General features: G+C 35.0%; 1 protein-coding gene across 5 annotated transcripts in view; it reads right to left on the reverse strand.

Annotated features, from left to right (window-relative positions):
• The window catches only part of spen (split ends), a 204,128-nt gene that overhangs the window by 156,546 nt on the left and 29,068 nt on the right, over nt 1-18,514 (reverse strand). For all 5 annotated transcript variants that reach the window (XM_067768862.1, XM_067768863.1, XM_067768868.1 and 2 more), the window contains one exon: nt 2,054-2,314. The gene's annotated coding sequence lies outside the window, so the exon portion shown is untranslated. The remainder of the gene's footprint in view (nt 1-2,053; nt 2,315-18,514) is intronic.

Raw genomic sequence — 18,514 nt, forward strand, 5'->3', positions numbered from 1 at the left:
AACGTGACAGCTCAGACTACTGCTCTAAGCCCAGGCACACCTTTCGCCTGGAGATGTTCTCGGACTCCTTTATTAATTAATGGTTTGTTGATTTTTTTTATTATTTTATTTTACGTGTTATTACTTTCAGTCTGTGATGCAGCAATGGGGGCTGCTGCACAAGGGGGCGTCACCATGCCCCTGATGCAACTACAGTGGGGCGCCAAATGGTACGCAAAATAAATAACTTCAAAAATTGCTTTCATTTTTATTATAATTGATTTCTTGGAAATCAATTTCAAATATACTGCCAGTGTAATATCATAAATCAATTGCTGAGTGTAATAACCCTGCCGATTAAAAAACGACCTACCTTATAGAATATTCTTCATAAACGCCCTATTTCATGTCCAAGTATATTGAATTTATGCTCCACATCGGTTACTGGCAAAATTTTTTTAAACTTGGTTTTTTATTTCAAATGTGTCCAATTGTTTTTAATAGAACAGTGAACCAAGATTAGCCTTTCAATAATTTCAGTTTCACCAAAAATATATACATATGTAAGTAATTTCCCGATAACACAACAAATTCAGTTTTTATTGAACAAATACATGATATCGCTTACAATAGGATTTCGTATAACTTTTACTGAGTGCAGATAACAATGTGTGTTTTTAACATTAAAACACGACCTTGAAACACGTAAATCTTTTTCTTAAATATTTTTGACATACCAAAACATTCCCTGCAAAAAATAGTGCCACTATTCCCTAAGGAGAGCGGTCTCCGTATGATCTATTTTGTCTACATTGGGGCATAACTGATCCCCTCTAGTCCCTTTTGGGTACAGTTGGGATTAGTCAGGTTGAAATCTATCTAGCCCAATTTAAGAAACATAAAAAATTGCGGCAACGAGGTGAGTTAAATAAAAGAGATTATAGGTGATTGATTCGAACTATTTAAGAAAAATGTGGAGCCCTATACCGAACCTAAATGACTTGGACCATATGTTCCATTATTGTCGACTTTTGAATGGGTTGGCGACTTAATAATTTCTTTACATACTTAGATGTATATAACAATTTTTAGCAAGTTTTAATATTGTGCTTAAAATGTACATAACCTCGTACCATACGAAAACTAACACTTTTTGATGAGAAAAGAAATACATTTTTATTCGTTCCCCTATGGGTACAAAGGGGATTTGTTATATCATTGCCGTTCGGGTATAAATGGTTATAATTAGTCTCTTCATAAGGCATACTCAAACAAAAGGGAACAGTTCAATGCATACAAAAAGATCAAAACTGGCATTAGTCGCATACTGCTTCGCGATTCATTCCGGACTCATCCCAGACTAATCGCATTTTTTGCAGGGTTATAATGACAAACGTAATATCTTCATTCACACTTAAATATGAGCTTGTTTCGTATAGACATATTCTGTAGTATTGAGCCTCTGCGATTGAGCTCATCTATTATTATAAGGCCTCGATTCACTGCGACTTTTATTTCGATCTATGAACTCAACTCTACATGAACATTAGTGTGCTCCTTATAAATGAAATTACCGATTTTTTGCAGTCCTACTTCTTTAAATGGTAAGTGGTGTCGCACGGGTTAGACTCAAAATATTAAAATAATTTTTTTTCTTAAACCCAAATTCGAGAACATTACAGTATACGATCATATATGGTTCTAGTTCATATTTCAAAATACAGCATCTTCATAGTGTAACTTGAACTTGAACCTCTCTACAACACCCTTAGTCGTTTTTAATCGAGACCAAAATTCACTAATATATATACATATCTGATATCCCCGGTATTAGAAAATAAAAAAATTTAATTTAAATCGTTCGAGGTCCTATTTAGAAATCTTTTTTTCGACCCCTGTGCGACACGTCTTAACCATGTAAAATTGGGAACAAAATGTGAAATTTTTGATCTTGTTGTTACCGTTTGAAGTGGTGAGAGAAGCAAAAAACCATATATTTGTTTACGAAGGAGTGTCCTAAATATATACATGTAAATGTGTTTGTTCCTTTTAAAATAAAAATAAAAACACTTACCGTTTTAAATGTTCTTTGCTCTTTGTATCCTCACGTAATCTCACATCGTGTATTTGACCACGTACCATTTTGTTTATAAAATTTCATGGAGGCGACTTGTTTTAGGTGGGGCGCGCTCCACCCCATTCACTATAAAAAACGGCACCACAAAACTTTTTTAATCGCTTTATTTTTTCCTTTTTCATAAAACCGTCGATTTAATGTAAAGATGTGCACTTCTTTTACTTTTCCCTTTTACACGCACTAACACTCACGCATTTACTGCAAAGAAAGAGAGATAAACATAATTTTTAGGATTTGATTTAAAAAAATGTTCCATTGTTTACAGCTTGCAAAATTACTATAGTCATATGAGCATCTAAATTTTATTATTTCTTATTCACCTATCGATTTAAGATAAACTCGAGTGCTCACGTCGTAAATATGTATGTATGTATATAAAACGAATGAGTACAAACTTAATGTTATTTATCTTATTTTATCGCAAACTTATCAACTGTCTATAGAATTTATGGCAATGCAAGTTTTAATAAATAATGAAAAAATTTACCTAATCACTGAATGAGTTGGTGTAATTTTTATACTCAGTTGAGCAGAGCTCACAGAGTATATTAACTTTGATTGCATAACGGTTGATTGTACAGGTATAAAGGAATCGAGATAGATATAGACTTCCATATATCAAAATCATCAGTATCGAAAAAAAATTCGATTGAGTCATGTCCGTCCGTCCGCCTGTCCGTTAACACGATAACTTGAGTAAACTTTGAGGTATCTTTATGAAATTTGGTATGTAGGTTCCTGGGCACTCATCTCAGATCGCTATTTAAAATGACCGATATCGGACAATAACCACGCCCACTTTTTCGATATCGAAAATTTCGAAAAAGTGTGATAATTCATTACCAAATACGCATTAAGCGATGAAACTTGGTAGGTGAGTTGAGCTTATGACGCAGAATAGAAAACTAGTAAAATTTTGGACGATGGGCGTGGCACAGCCCACTTTTAAATGAAACTAATTTAGAAGTTTTGCAAGCTGTAATTTGGCAGTCGTTGAAGATATCATGATGAAATTTGGCAGGAACGTTACTCTTATTACTTTATGTCTGCTTAATAAAAATTAGCAAAATCGGAGAACGACCACGCCCACTTTAAAAAAAAATTTTTTTTTAATTCAAATTTTAAAAGAAAAGTTAATATCTTTACAGCATATAAGTAAATTATGCCAACATTCAACTCCAGTAATGATATGGTGCAACAAAATACAAAAATAAAAGAAAATTTCAAAATGGGCGTGGCTCCGCCCTTTTTCATTTAATTTGTCTAGGATGCTTTTAATACCATAAGTCGAACAAAAATTAACCAATCCTTATGAAATTTGGTAGAGGCTTAGCTCCTAGGACGATAACTGTTTTCTGTGAAAAAGGGCGAAATCGGTTGAAGCCACGCCCAGTTTTTATACACAGTCGACCGTCTGTCCTTCCGCTCGGCCGTTAACACGATAACTTCAGAAAAAATCGATATATCTTTACTAAACTCAGTTCACGTACTTATCTGAACTCGCTTTGTATTGGTGTAAAAAATGGCCGAAATCCGACTATGACCACGCCCACTTTTTCGATATCGAAAATTACGAAAAATTAAAAAAATGCCATAATTATATATCAAATGCGAAAAAAGGAATGAAACATGGTAATTGTATTGGTCTATTGACGCAAAATATAACTTTAGAAAAAAACTTGGTAAAATGGGTGTGACACCTACCATATTAAGTAGAAGAAAATGAAAAAGTTTTGCAGGGCGAAATCAAAAGCCCTTGGAATCTTGGAAGGAATACTGTACGTGCTATTACATATATAAATAAATTAGCGGTACCCGACAGATGATGTTCTGGATCACTCTGGTCCACATTTTGGTAGATATCTCGAAAACGCCTTCACATATACAACTAAGGGCCACTCCCTTTTAAAACCCTCATTAATACCTTTAATTTGATACCCATATCTTACAAACACATTCTAGAGTCACCCCTGGTCCACGTTTATGGCGATATCTCGAAAAGGCGTCCACATATAGAACTAAGGCCCACGCCCTCTTAAAATACTCATTAACACCTTTCTTTTGATACTCATATCGTACAAACAAATTCTCGAGTCAGGCCTGGTCCACCTTTATGGCGATATCGCTAAATGGCGTCCATCTATAGATCTATGGCCCACTTCCTCTTAAAATACTCTTTAATACCTTCCATTTGATACATATGTCATACAAACACATTCCAGGGTTACCCTAGGTTCCTTTTACAACATGGTGATTTCCCTTACTTTGTCTCCACAGCTCTCAACTGAGTATGTAATGTTCGGTTACACCCTAACTTAGCCTTCCTTACTTGTTGTAATAGTTTTTACTTTTTTGAACATTTTTGGTTGGGCTTTGAGGTATTCAGTGGCGCACACAGAAAAATATTTTGGGGGGTTTCAATATCCCACCGGAAAATTAAAAAAAAAAATACTCAAAATTCGCCCAGACAATTTTTACTTAAATTTATGTTTGGGGAGTGGACCTCCGTATGCACACATTAAACAAAGGCACCTTTTAAAGCTCAATTCATTGCATTTTCTCTGTATTTAAACTAAACCTAAAAAGGAATTCAAACATTTTAATAAAAGAATTTTATGAACATGTTAAACGTTAAGAATGTAATTAATGCTCATGAACATAAATTAGACACAATAATATACATAAATTAATATAATTATAGAAGTCATTACAGTTGTATGTTAATTTTTCTTGACTTTTCTGCAAGTTTGTCTATAAATCTTTCCACTGAAGGAGTAAGTTCTCTATACATATAGAGAAGTGCTAGCCCGTTTAATCTCTCTTGGGAAATTGTACTTCTTAAATACGTTTTCAGTCTTCGAAGTGATGAAAATGATCTTTCATTTTCACATGTTGTAATAGGAAGAGTTACTAGAATATTCAGTAAATTAAATACATTTGGTAAAATTTCCTTTCCACAAAGTTCAATAGCTTGTAAAACTGTATTCGGCCTATCTTCGAGCTTCGAGCTTGAAATAGTTTTATACCAAACGTATATTTCTGCTTTAACATCTTCGAAATCTCCCTCAAAGTCATCGGAATAAAAATTATACAACTTTCTTAAAGTAACTACAGCATCATCGTCAAGTGTAAACACCTTTTCTGGAAAAAGAACTTTGAATCCAATGAGTAAGTCTTTATGCTTCAGAATCCTATCATTGAGACTAGAAATAAATGCATCTAAAAATGGGATGTAGAGATAAATACGGTAAAAAGTTTCGACGCCTAATTTCTCCGATTAGAAACCCTTGGTTTTGTTAAAGTGAAGCCATTCGTTTCTGCTTGCTTCTGAGCAATATTAAACAAAGTTCTAAACTCTTGTTCGGCATTTTCTCTTATCAAGCATAAATCTTTCAAAGTTATATCGGCTAAGTCAACTGCTTGTTTTAAGTCAATACTTCGAGTTTGAAGAAATTTACATAAGATATTGGCTTTACTAAACACTTGATTAACGCATTGCAGAGCAATTACAAACTCACTTTTTTGTATGGCACAGTTAAGTAGATTAGCATCCCATCAAAAAAATCTGTAAAAACAAATACTGAATTATATCTTTCAATCCACCTAGTAGGACACATTTTTTTCAATTTTTTGTGGTCAAAAATCTTTAATTTTTGCAGATACTCCTGTAAAACACTCTGCCTTTTAGGTGTATTGAAAAAATCATACAATTTACCTACAACACCAAGACAATTTCTTATATACACATTTCCACACGAACTTGAAACGGCCAAGTTTAGCGAGTGCGCTGCACAATGTACATATAGAGCTTTAGGGTACTTCCTAGAAATGTGGGATTGTACACCCTTAAATTGGCCACTCATTGATGCAGCACCATCGTACCCTTGGCCGCGCATTTTATTTAGGTCCAGTCCAATTCTGTCCAACTCTTCTAAAATTATTTTTGACATACTCTCTCCTGTCAAATCCTTCAGTAGAATGAACTTAAGAAAAACTTCATTAATTTCGTGAATACCATTATCAAAATATCTAACACAGAGTGATATTTGCTCCACACCAGATATATCAGCTGTCTCATCAGAAAGAACGGAGAAATAGTTGGCGGAGTTAACTTGTTCAGACAGGGTTTTTAAAATCAATTTCTCACATATGTCGATAATTTCGTTTTGAATCCTCCAACTTGTGTACATTACTGCTGCTCTCCGACAACACACTCTTTAAATGTGTATCTGTACTGCTGTCTGTACTTCAAAAGCTCCCTAAAATTGCCCTCATTTATTGCACTTGCGTCCTCTATACGCCCCCAGTCCCGATGTCCTTTTAGTGCAAGTCCTTGTTTTCCACAAAAGAAAACTGTTTCAATGATGGGCCTTAATTTGTTCCGATTTTCTAAAACTTTCTGTTTGTCCATCTTGTCAATCTGATGGCAAACGGGTTCTTGTTGCTTGCTTACTATTTTCATAATGAAATGAGCATTTTCTACGCTATTTTTGTGGTAATTAGTTTTACTATGATGTGCGAAATACTCTCGAGCTTTTTTCCAATTATTGAACGGCTCTTCCACCAACTTTCCCATTCTTTCTGTGCTATTTTGCCCGCACACATTTTTATTTTTAAAAAGGACACAAAACTTACAAAATGCTCCATTTACTGCTTGAGAGTAGCAAATCCAAACCCATTCCGCTATCCACTTATGCTGAAACCTAAGATTTCGTGGCCCGGTTGAAGGGAAAGCAAACCTTTCAGTGGGAATCCAAACCTTATTCAACGCCTCTACCTTTTCCTCATTACTAAGCTTTTTTTGTATGAAATTTGAAATATCATGTGGACTGCTGTCCTTCGAGTTGTCATTTTCTACGACCATAGTGGACTCTTCTGTAATTTCAACATGAGCTAAAATCTGCAAGAATGAATAATGCATTTTTAATTTTTATTATTACCAACTATTTTCCTGGAACACGATGGTTGCTCATCATTTGCTTTGGGTTTTTTAGAAAAAAATTTAGTTAAATCAAGCTGACGCTTCGACATTTTTTTAAATTTAATGGCACAAAAAATTTGACCACCAGCAGCGACGACAAGAACTGTTTTTCTATAGACTGTCAATTATCCACTACCAAAGACTCTCTAAATATAAGATGGTACTTTGTAGAGTTCTAAAGCTTTGTGGAAATTGTGGGACGGCAGTACGAGGAATTCACCTTACTTTTTGCTATGCTGTCCGCCTCAATATAGCTGATTTTTTAAGGCTGTTTAACTCTGAAATCTTTGCTGTGATTTATTTTGTTTTTGGAAAAATTACCTATTTGAAATAAGCTGGCTGAAAAATATTGGCATAACAGCTTAAGTTAAATCAACAATGGAAAATCTTGGAAAATTTGAGCAGAAGTGGCAATTGCGCGCGTTCGTTGAACGAAATGTTGACAATCTATTAATCATCGCAGCGCTGGCGCCATGCAATTTACATCACTAAAATTGCGTGAATGCCCAGGCTCATGACTTTTTTAATCCGGATGGTGAAAACGAAGCAGGGGCAAAACGTATGGTGTATTCCTGGCCCAGCCGTCCCACTTTGTGGATATGAACGACTCTACAATGCTCCCTCTTATTAATATACTCTCTTTGCTTTTGGTTAAGTGCACATCGTTGGAGAATTATTTTAAATTAAAACAAACCTCAGCTAATATCCACAGCATACTTTTAGGCAGGCGTACTTAACCAACGAACCGATATCATTTCGTTACGATAATTAACGTTATTAAAGGAAACAAAGTAATTTCGTTTCGTTTATTAACGTTAAGAATGTCAAATTAACGAAATGATTTCGCTTCGTTTTCTGCCATATCAAAACGAAATCAAATCGTTTATGTTGATTATTAATTTCAAACTATGCTGGCAAAGCTGATTGATGGCGGAGTCATTAAAGGTAAAAGCATTAGCCAAGCTGATTGCAACTTTTCTCATGGATTTTGACAGTACGAACATTTCTCAGAGTATTTTTGACATTACCAATTCGTTGAATTACACAAACAAATTACATGGAGTTTGTGTGTGTATGTCCGCTCGCTGTTACCACCTTACGGCTTCACCATGGCTATAGCATTGCCAGCACAATTCAAACATAAAGTATCACGTTTTTGTTAACGTTTTTAACGTTAACGAAAGCTTTTCGTTTCGGTTAAAAACGAGATACAATTTATCTTGATAATTTCTTTATCGATAATATTTCGAAGTGTTTCAACGGAAACCGTGGAAATTTTTTGATAAACGATTAGCTTAACGAAATATGTATCTCCACACTGCTTGTTTATAAACATAATCAGTAGATGTTGAGAAACATTGGCAATGTACATCCACGAATATTCATAGATTTTACAACATGTATTTACACAAATATTTATGCATGTACCATCTTTTATAAACAAATTTTTTTATGGTGTGTTGTCAAATTTGGGGGGGGGCGGGGTTTAACCCCAAACCCCCCCCCCCCCCCTTGAGTGCGCCAATGGAGGTATTAATGAAGTCGACCATTTACAATACTTTTAGAATGATTCACCATCATCGCTTTCCAAATTTTCTTTGAAAGTTGTGCCATCTTCAGTGTTGAAAATCGATAAACATCAAAGGATGTCGGAAAACAAGTTTACACTATGACTGGTGTACTACTAAGCAAGGCCTGTGCAAAAAACAATAATAAAAAGGTTAGTTCTTGTTTAACGCAAATAAATTTTGACGCTCTAAACGAACTATTGCGATTTGAGTCATGGGATGAATGTTACTCTGAAAAAGACGTATCCAAGGCATTTAATATTTTTCTGAACATTTTTAACAGACACATTAAGTCTGCTAGCTTTTCTTTTATCCCTCGCAGATCTTATTATAAGTTAAAACCATGGATTAGCAAAAAGTTGCTCAAAAAATTCATCTAAAAAACAAGCTTGGAGAAAAGTGTAAAAACCACCCATCAAACGCAAATCTTCGCAGCAGGTATATGAAATTATGTAGAGAAATGAAAAAAGAAGTACACGTGGAGCGTGATAATTTCTATCGAAACGACAACGAACGAAAGTAATAAAAGCCCGCAACATGAAAAGCATAAATGAACTCTTTCGAATTCTGCCAAAAATAGTTCCAAAATAGTCTGGAAATGATCCCTAAGTAGTTGCCAAAACAAACCCGAAATTATCTCGAAATGTATGCGCAATGATCTTAAAATTATTCCATAATAAACTTAAAATAATCACGCAAATGTTACGGAAAATGTTCACAGTGAAAAATTTTGTAGGAATAAATAATTCGAAAGCGCAAAAATAGATCAAAATATTCAAAACCAAACTAAGGTTAGGTTTAAACGACAGAATGTTACTTGGAAAAAAAATTGATTTGACACAATTTAGCATAGACAATATTTCATATTTTAATTTTTTCTATCCTTGTAAATTTAGCCTAAAATGCTTTTATTTATTTGAAATCCAATTTTTATAATCGGTAAGACTCTTAAATTTATCGTCATAATTTGGTTAAAAGAGAAGCATACTTTAAGGCGCTTCAACTGGTGCAGCAGAGGAAACTGCGAGAACGACTTCAGAACTTAACAGGACATTAGAAATACGTAATTCTATAGCTTCCCAAGAACAAAATAACGGCGGATTTCAAATAACTAAGTTAGAATATGATAAGCAATTGCGGTTGTATTTGTAGATAAATAAGTGAATCAAAATTAAAAAAAAAAAAATTATAGACACTTTCAATGCAAACGGTAAATTTGCGTGCCTCTTATTTTGCTGATTCCCACACATTGGATTCTCTTAGTCGTAAAGCCCCTTTCGGGGCCAATCGAATAACCATTTCATTCTGTAGGTACATCTGAAGTGGCGATTACTTTCCGGTGGAAGCAGTTTTGTTGATAGTACTGGTCTTCGAAATATCTAACATTTCAACCAAATATATACATACATATGTATATATATATATATAAAATATTTTGTTGCACAACTTTGTGGAGTAAGAATTGTGTACATAATACCGATCTTACCATACATATATACAGATATATATATATATGTATGTATTTCCTTAAAAATACTAAAAAAGAATGTGAGCTCTTCAAGATCATGTGATTTCTTACATATTGATGTTTCTTTCCAAGAATAGTCCTATATATTTATGCATTAAAGTATACATAAGTGCACATACAAATTTATATATGTATGTAGGTATGTATTTATGTTGTTGTTTATCTTTTTATGGCCGCTGGCAGAGATTTCCAGAATTGAATAGACTAACATACACACACATATTGTAGTTCCATACAAAAGAGCAGGGAACACTTGCCCGCTAGACCATTGATTCGTATATAATTCATATGTATGTATGTTTATCCAAATACTAGTCATATTCAGTATATATATATATATTAACGTCCATATATATGAATGTAGTATGTACATAGGTACATATGGTATACGCAATTATAAGTAAAACGTGTTTACGTTTTTCTAGTCAGCAGCAAAGTACCGACCATCAAGTTCTTACTCTAATTTGTATGGAGCGACTACCTAACGACGTGTGGATGAATGTATGCATATACGTAGTATCGATGTACATATGAATATTCGTATATGCAATCATATGCCTTAAAAGTGAGCAGCACGAACAAAATATGTCCAAACGTTGAGAATTCCAAATAATAATTTTTAGTGAGGACTTGGTTTGGTTGGTTATTTTCCATTTAGTTGAACAGAGAGATACAAACCCAAGCACATTTTAATTCAAGCAGCTTTGGTGGTATACATGTGTGTACATTCGTGTGAGACTTTATGCGCGCTCATTCTTACCGAGCTCTTGCTGTTACGCCTGTTTGTATGCCAAGAGCGCTCTATAAGTGTGTTTTTTTAATTCATGCGAGCACATGTGTGTGGATTTGTGTTCATACAGCAATACGGTACGTATACAATTAACGGAAACTGGAAATGTGGCAACAGCGTGCACATGCTTTGACAGTATTAAAAAGCAGCACAATCGAACAACAAAACCAGCAGCAACAATACAATGACAATAGCAACGACAGCAACAGAAGCAGCGACCGCAGCAGCAACAACGCCAGCAATACTAACACAAAAAACAAACGAACTAAATGAAATTTGGCAACGTAGCAAAATGTTTTCTCAATATAATTGACTAGTTGTTCGTTAGCGGGCATAAATGCATGTTGGCAAAGAGGAATTGGGGAGGTCCGTAGGTAGTTAGTGTGGTAAAATGGTAAAACTTGCTGAGTATGCGCGAATGAAAAGGAGAGAATTTTCCGTTTATTCAGCTATGAGTATTTGTGTATGTTTTTATGTAAAGGCAATAAAGTTGATGAGTTAGTTGCCGTTGTGTAAATTTTTGTTCGGTAAGTTGATGTTGCTGTTGTTGTTCTTGTATTTTATTACAGTTGCGTGCAAACAAGAAAAGGATGGGCGTAAATATGTATGTAGATAAATAGATGGTAGATAGAAAGCTCAATTGAGAAATGTCAAGGGGGAGGGGGATAAAGGAACGAGTTGAAAATCGGGCACGTACTCATAATCAATGCTAGAATGAGAGCGCTGTACAAAAATAAGCTATTTCATAGCAAAATGTTCATATGTATGTACATTCATTTTACGAGCGATGTCTGTCACCGGCACGGGGTGTCCGATAGGTGGTGCTATGTCTTGATATGTGTTCGTGTGTTTGTTTGCTTTTAGCTTTCATTTGAAGGGAATTCGTGGCAGATTTTTTTTATAATTTTTTTTGTTATATTATAGGTTGTTATTGTTGTTGTATAAATTTATAAATGACTACAATGCATGTAGGTATGTACATATAGATATATGTATGTACGATACAATAAATATGTACTTACATATATATGTATGTATGTATGTGGGCAAATAATAAATATAATTTTGGTATTATTTTTTCCCCTCTCGAAATAGTGCTATCGGCGGCGCATTGGATGATTTTTGCCTTTGTTGGGGTTGGTTTTAGCTGCTTTATTTTTCAATTCATCTAATTAATGTGCACATTTATGTACATACACATCTGCTCAAAATAATAGCTACACTATACCATACTTGAGCATCGTTTTATTAAAAGAAATTAAAATTGGTACATACGCGAAATTTTATTTTTGGTTCATTTAAGACAATATGGCATCGCCATTCCTAATGGCCAAAAATATTTGAATCGCCGCATTAGTGTAAATATCAGTTTCGCGTGAATGAGCACAAGAAATATCTGCTCCATATAATAGTTACAACTATATGGAGCAGGTATTTATTTTGCTCCTAAAATTTGTTGGAACAAAGTTGATCTCATAACACTTTTTTGTGTTTATTTATAAGGTGGTAAATTTTAATAAATTAAACATCAAAATGCAGTAGATAAATAAAACATATTATCATTCAGATGGGTCGCAAGTCACACTGCACTGTTGAAGAGGGCCGCCTGATTTCTAAACCCAAAAAGCAAGGAAAATCACTTCGGGACATTGCGAAAGTGAAACCCGGAGAAGGCCACCAAAAACCGATACAGTTCTTAATGGCCGTATATACATACGTGATATCAGCAGAAATAGGCAACTTAGTGAGTGCACAAACGGTTCTCAGGGGCTTTCACCCGGAAGCATAGTCCGAAAAGTTTCACTTATATTAGCAAAAAATTTAAAAACAAGGTTAACTTCTTCTTTGGATTGATCAGGAACTGAGGAAAGTGGAGAAATTTTCTCTGGAATTACGAAACAAAAATAAATTTAAATTAAAATGATGCGGAAAGAAATGTACATACGTCACCCAAAAGGAAGAGGGTTCCACTTCCTTTCAATGAAAAAAAACTGTGAAGCATGGAGGTGGTCCTATATGCAGAACAACCAATAAAAATACAGCTGTGGAGTACAAGAACATACTAGAAAATGTCATACTACCCTATGCTGAGAAACCATGCCATTACGTTGGACGTATCAAGACAACGACCCAAAACATGCATCTAAACTGGTCAATAAATCCTTTGAAGACCATGATGTTAATGTGTTGAAGTCGCCTAGTCAATCCCCGGACTTAAATCCAATTGAAAACCTGTGGGATACTTAAAAAAGAAATTGGCAGATCAAACTTTCTCCAACAGACACCAATTGTGGGAATGTGTTCAAAAACTTTGTTTGAGATACCCGTAGAAACCTGCCAGGCTGAATGGGTAAAGTAGTTCAGAGTGAAGGTGGAAATACTGGTTATTAACTAAGCGATGTTAAATGTGTAAAAGAAGTTTTGTTTCATATATTTTTTGCATAGTTACTATTTCATCAAAAGTGTGTCTATTTTTATGAGCGGGTTAGTTTCGGCGAAATAATGTTTCTAACTCATAACTACATAGTATGTTTTTCTTTAATAAATAGGACAAGGATAAAATTGTGTGTTATTTTCATAATATTGATTAATAAAATGGATTTTTCTTGTTTTGAAATTGAAGAACTGCTGTGTCACTATTATTTTGAGCAAGTGTGTATGCAAACTTCTACTAACATATCTATTAGACTTGGTCGATTTAATAACCGATATCGCGCCATCGATTTTTCGATAGGATTTGCGCTCAGGAAGAAAAAGTTCCACTACGCATACCCAAAAGAAATAACTTTCGAGCCTGCGAAATTTATTTTTTTTTTTTTTACTTTTTTTCGACTTTGATTTTTAAGGTTTTTTCATGGCCTACTAAAAAAATTTTCGCGGGTTCATTTGATTGTAAAATTTTCATGTATACCGTCAGTTTTTCAAAAAACTGTTATCGACATCGTTTTTAGCCAGGGGCTGAAACTGTTATTCCTTTTATAATATAATTCCTTGCAAAACTATTAATTTTGGACTTTGGCGTTTCCGCTTCTTAGTTTTCAAAGCAAATGTAATTGTCTGCATGGCGGAACGATACAAGGTGTCCGCATCGAACAGCTGATTATAACCTTTTTTATTTGATTTGATACATCAACTACCGGCGCAGTACGATTTTGACATTTGTCCATCGAATTTACAAGTACGTGGAATTTTTTTTGTTTGTAGGTATGCCACCATGCTCCCACCTTGTATCGTTCCGCCATGATTGTCTGTCTCATCTTTCATACTAATCGAGTAGTTACTTCTGTGTGAAAGCAAAAAATTTACGATTTCATTAGCATGTGAAATAAGATCATTAAGTTTCTGTGTGAAAACAGTATAAGATTGTTTATAATTGTTATTCATTTAGCTTGGTTCCGCAATGGGATACTAATTATCTTGTTTACAGATTATTCGACTAGTCCGTTAATGTGTATCAACTTTTGCATTGATTGAAAATCACTACCTGGTATTCGATGCTACTTACCTAACTGTTATTGTTCGAATACTACCATTTTCATAAATTCAATTTCAAGAAGCAAAATTAAACATATGTGTGGTGCAGATGCAAAAAATTAATTCACAACGTCTTTAGAAAAAAGTGCAAATAGTTAGAAAATGCTATTTTAGTTAATAAAAGTGCGTGAAGTGTATACTTTCAAAGTGAGAAAAAGTATTTAACACCAAACAAAAGCTTGGTTAGATATTATTTCATTTATTATTATTTTTCTTCAATAATTGTTTCCTTTTTGTAGCGACGCTTGAAAGTAGTTTCGTGTGCAGATCTTGTGGCGTAGAGGAATCGTAGCTTCATTTTACATCTTATATGCGTCTATGACGCTACGCCTCGTGTGCTTCTTACCTTATGAATCGCAGAAATCTATAAACATTACAAAAATTATGAAACAGTTTTATAATCTGTTTAGGCCAGCAACTAGTGGACTATCAAGTGGTCTAAGCGAGAAGCTTTTGGAAAGCTAAACCTGATTGGCCGGGATACAAATCGAAAAAAATTACAAATTAAAGCAAGACATTTTAAGCAAAATTTTATTTATCCTTACTAGGTTAAGTTAGGTTGAGCTGGTAGGTCCATGAGGACCTCACGTAGACTTAATGAGTCCGTAGTGTTACCAGATGTTTGTTTAACGACTAAACTCAAAAACCAGGACCTATGTTATAAAATAACTACATCCTATTGACAAATACTAGAAGCTAGGACCTATATCACTTGCTGCCTCTAGGTCTGACAGCTGCATCACTCCTAATAGCTAGAGTCTTAGCAAACGTGCTCGATCGTATCCTCCTCCAACACGCACTTTCTACATCTGCTATCACCGACCAAGCCTAATTTAAAGGCACATGACGCCAAAAGGCAGTGTCTAGTCAGAATACTTGTATTAGTCTACAATCCTCTATTTTTAATCGTAGGAGGAACATTGTTAGTCTAAGATTGTAAGACCCGCACATAATCTTCGACAGTTTACAACATCGCGCTTGGACCCACGCCTTTCCCGATTGGTCGATCTACGCTTACACTCTACATATTATGCCAATTCATACAGAGGCTTAATGAAATAATTAGTAAAGTTTACTACACCAAAGCCCTAATTGAAGTCAATCTTCCATACAAAATACAAATTCTTAATTATCTCATTATTGAATGCTTAATCGAGTGAAAAATCCAATCGGTTTTGCTTGGTGCTTCGAATTTCATTGTGAATGTAACAAATGACAATAAAAAATAAATTATTTTCAATAATTTACGAAAAATAGAAAAACACGAAAAAATTCAAAATTTATTTTTCGATGCATTAGCTGCAAAAGATAATATGGTTTTTTCGAAAAAAGGCACATATGTATTTGGTTAGGTGCTACATCTATGGGTAGTTGCGCAGCCATTTTATTTTGATTGTATTTATACATAGTTAAGAAGGAAGCGGGTGCTTTCCATTTTAACTATTTTTTGTAAAAACGAAAAAATTTTTTGGGGCTGCTGACAGATGTTCGCTTAATGAAGCAAAAGGCCCTCTATGAAAAGGGAAACTTAATTATTTCATTAAATGGAATTGACATCGGTTGCTGCCACACATTGAAATTAGTCATTGATGTTGGTACGTTTGCAAGTTGTTGCAACATTGAGGGAGGGCAGAATACGAAATAGGTACGTATGTATAAACAAAGTCATATATGTATGTACATATGTATATACATCTGTATATACATATGCATGTACCACGTATGTGTTTTATATCTATTCATAAGCATAAATGTATGTTCGTGTGCGAGCGTGGCTCCGAATGCATGAGTGTGCAGTGCAATTGCAGTTAGCAAAATTTCAAAAAACCCAGGACAACGTTGCTCTTAACGACTGCAGTTTTTGGCGATTTAAACGTTATATAAAGCAGGTCTGTTTTGCAGAAAAGAAAAACCTAAAACAAACATAACCACAACAACACTGCATCACATATTGTAACTGTTATTGTTCGAAATTTTTGTTTGCAGTGCGCAAACGCGTCAAAGTAACATACATATAAAAGCAAACTTTGTACATCCGAACATTCGTTCTTACAAATTTACACAAAAACAAAAACACAATGATCGGTACAAAGATGATGAGACGTAAAGTAAACGGCAAAATTTGGTTTCTTTAGCTCGTTCGAAGTTGCGGTCCGGGTCTTAAGCCAGCAAGCGTTACATACACGCATACATACAACATGCATATAGATACATATATATGTATACCAGCCAGACCAGCAAGTGAACTAAATTTCCGGCGACCTGGCCAGTTTGATTCGTTTATACTAGGTGTTCGGCTCTGAAACCGTGCTACAGCCTTCATTGCATGCACACAAACAAACATACACGCGAGGTCTTACACAACATTGGAATCACTGCAGGTTCTCAAGTCCAAACACTATCATATGCAGCAGCCAAACATTTACACCCACGCGAATACGAATACTCGGCGAATGCAGCAGCAGTAGCAACAACAAACAGGTCTAACCACCTTTTTTACTCAAAATTGACATCGACTGACAGCAAAAATTTGATGCTATATACAATTATATTTATAAGCATATACATACATACATATGCACCTACATATGTAGGTGTGTATAAATGCATGTAAGTTTTTATGGATGTAAGTATGTAACTACATGTAGGCAAAGCTGCCCCACACACAATGAAAACAATGCACAAAACATCCATGCTGACAATTTTGCTAACCACGCACACTCTTTTTCATGGAAGTAGTAACATTAGTATATGCCCTGTAAAAAATGCGCTAAGTCTAGGATGAATCGGGGATGAGTCGCAAAGGAGTATGCGACCAATGTCAGTTTTGATCTCTTTGTAAGAATCGAACTGTTCTCTTTTGTTTGAGCATGTCCTATGAATAGACTAATTGTACCCATTTATACTCGAAAGGGATTGATAGGACCAATCCTCTTTGGAATGGGTCCATATGAAGACTACGCCCTTTTCTGTTCAATAATGACTCAAATGGGGCCAGTCGAAAGGTTTGTCAAGCCACCAAATCCATTTGATGTAAGTTGTTTGCCCACTTTTCAAAAAGGAATAAAAATATTCTCCGAAAATTTAACCCTAACTGCGACGTAGTCGTTAAGTCCTAGTAATTTTAAGTTCGGTATAGGGCTCCGCATTTTTCTTAATTAATTCGATTCAATCAACTGTAGTCTTTTTTATTTTTCTCATTTCGTTGTCGTTTTTTTTTTAATATTTCTTAAAATGGGCTAAAGAGATTTAAAACTGACTAGTCCCAACTGTACCCGAAAGGCACTAAAGGAGATCAACTACGCCCAAATATAGACAAAAGAAGTCAATCGGAGACCAATCTCTTTAGAGGTTAATAGCACGATTTTTGTTATACTCTACATACATACATATATGTAGTTTTTTAGGCATACAAGCCTAAGTGTGGACATTTTCGAAGTGCTGTGCGAGTTAATTACTTGTTGGAGGGGGAGGTGTAGACGGCAATGCAGTAGCTTATGCACGACAAAGGACCCGTTTGCTCGACCAAACACTGAGCCAAATATATATGTACATACATATATGTGTATGTATGTATATATGTACATATCTATATCAGTGGCTTCTTATTCTTGAGGTGAGTGCAGCAGTCGCTTTCACAAGTCTAATGACTTGAGAGTTACTAAACACGACTTCAGTTGAAATCTTCTATATACCCCAATCGAGGGTGGTCCTATTTCAGACTTGTAAAGGTATCCTAAATACCCCCAGCGGGCATGTATGTGTATGCCTGTCGTAAGAGGCGACTAAAAGTCCAAACTGATTCAAGGGGTCGTGTAGCGCAACCCTTTCAAGGGGTTGCCAGGGAAATTGATAGCTTTTCCAACCTCACATACCCGTGCGGAATTCTGTTTCTTTAGCATCCGAGGCTTTGGCGACCCCAAATTCCTCATGGAATTAGGGGTGGGATGGCGTAAAAGGTTCCATGTGGTCATACTAAATCGTTCCCGAGATGGTC

The sequence above is a fragment of the Eurosta solidaginis genome, chromosome 2 (assembly GCF_040869045.1).
Source record: "Eurosta solidaginis isolate ZX-2024a chromosome 2, ASM4086904v1, whole genome shotgun sequence".
Taxonomy (NCBI): Eukaryota; Metazoa; Arthropoda; class Insecta; order Diptera; family Tephritidae; genus Eurosta; species Eurosta solidaginis.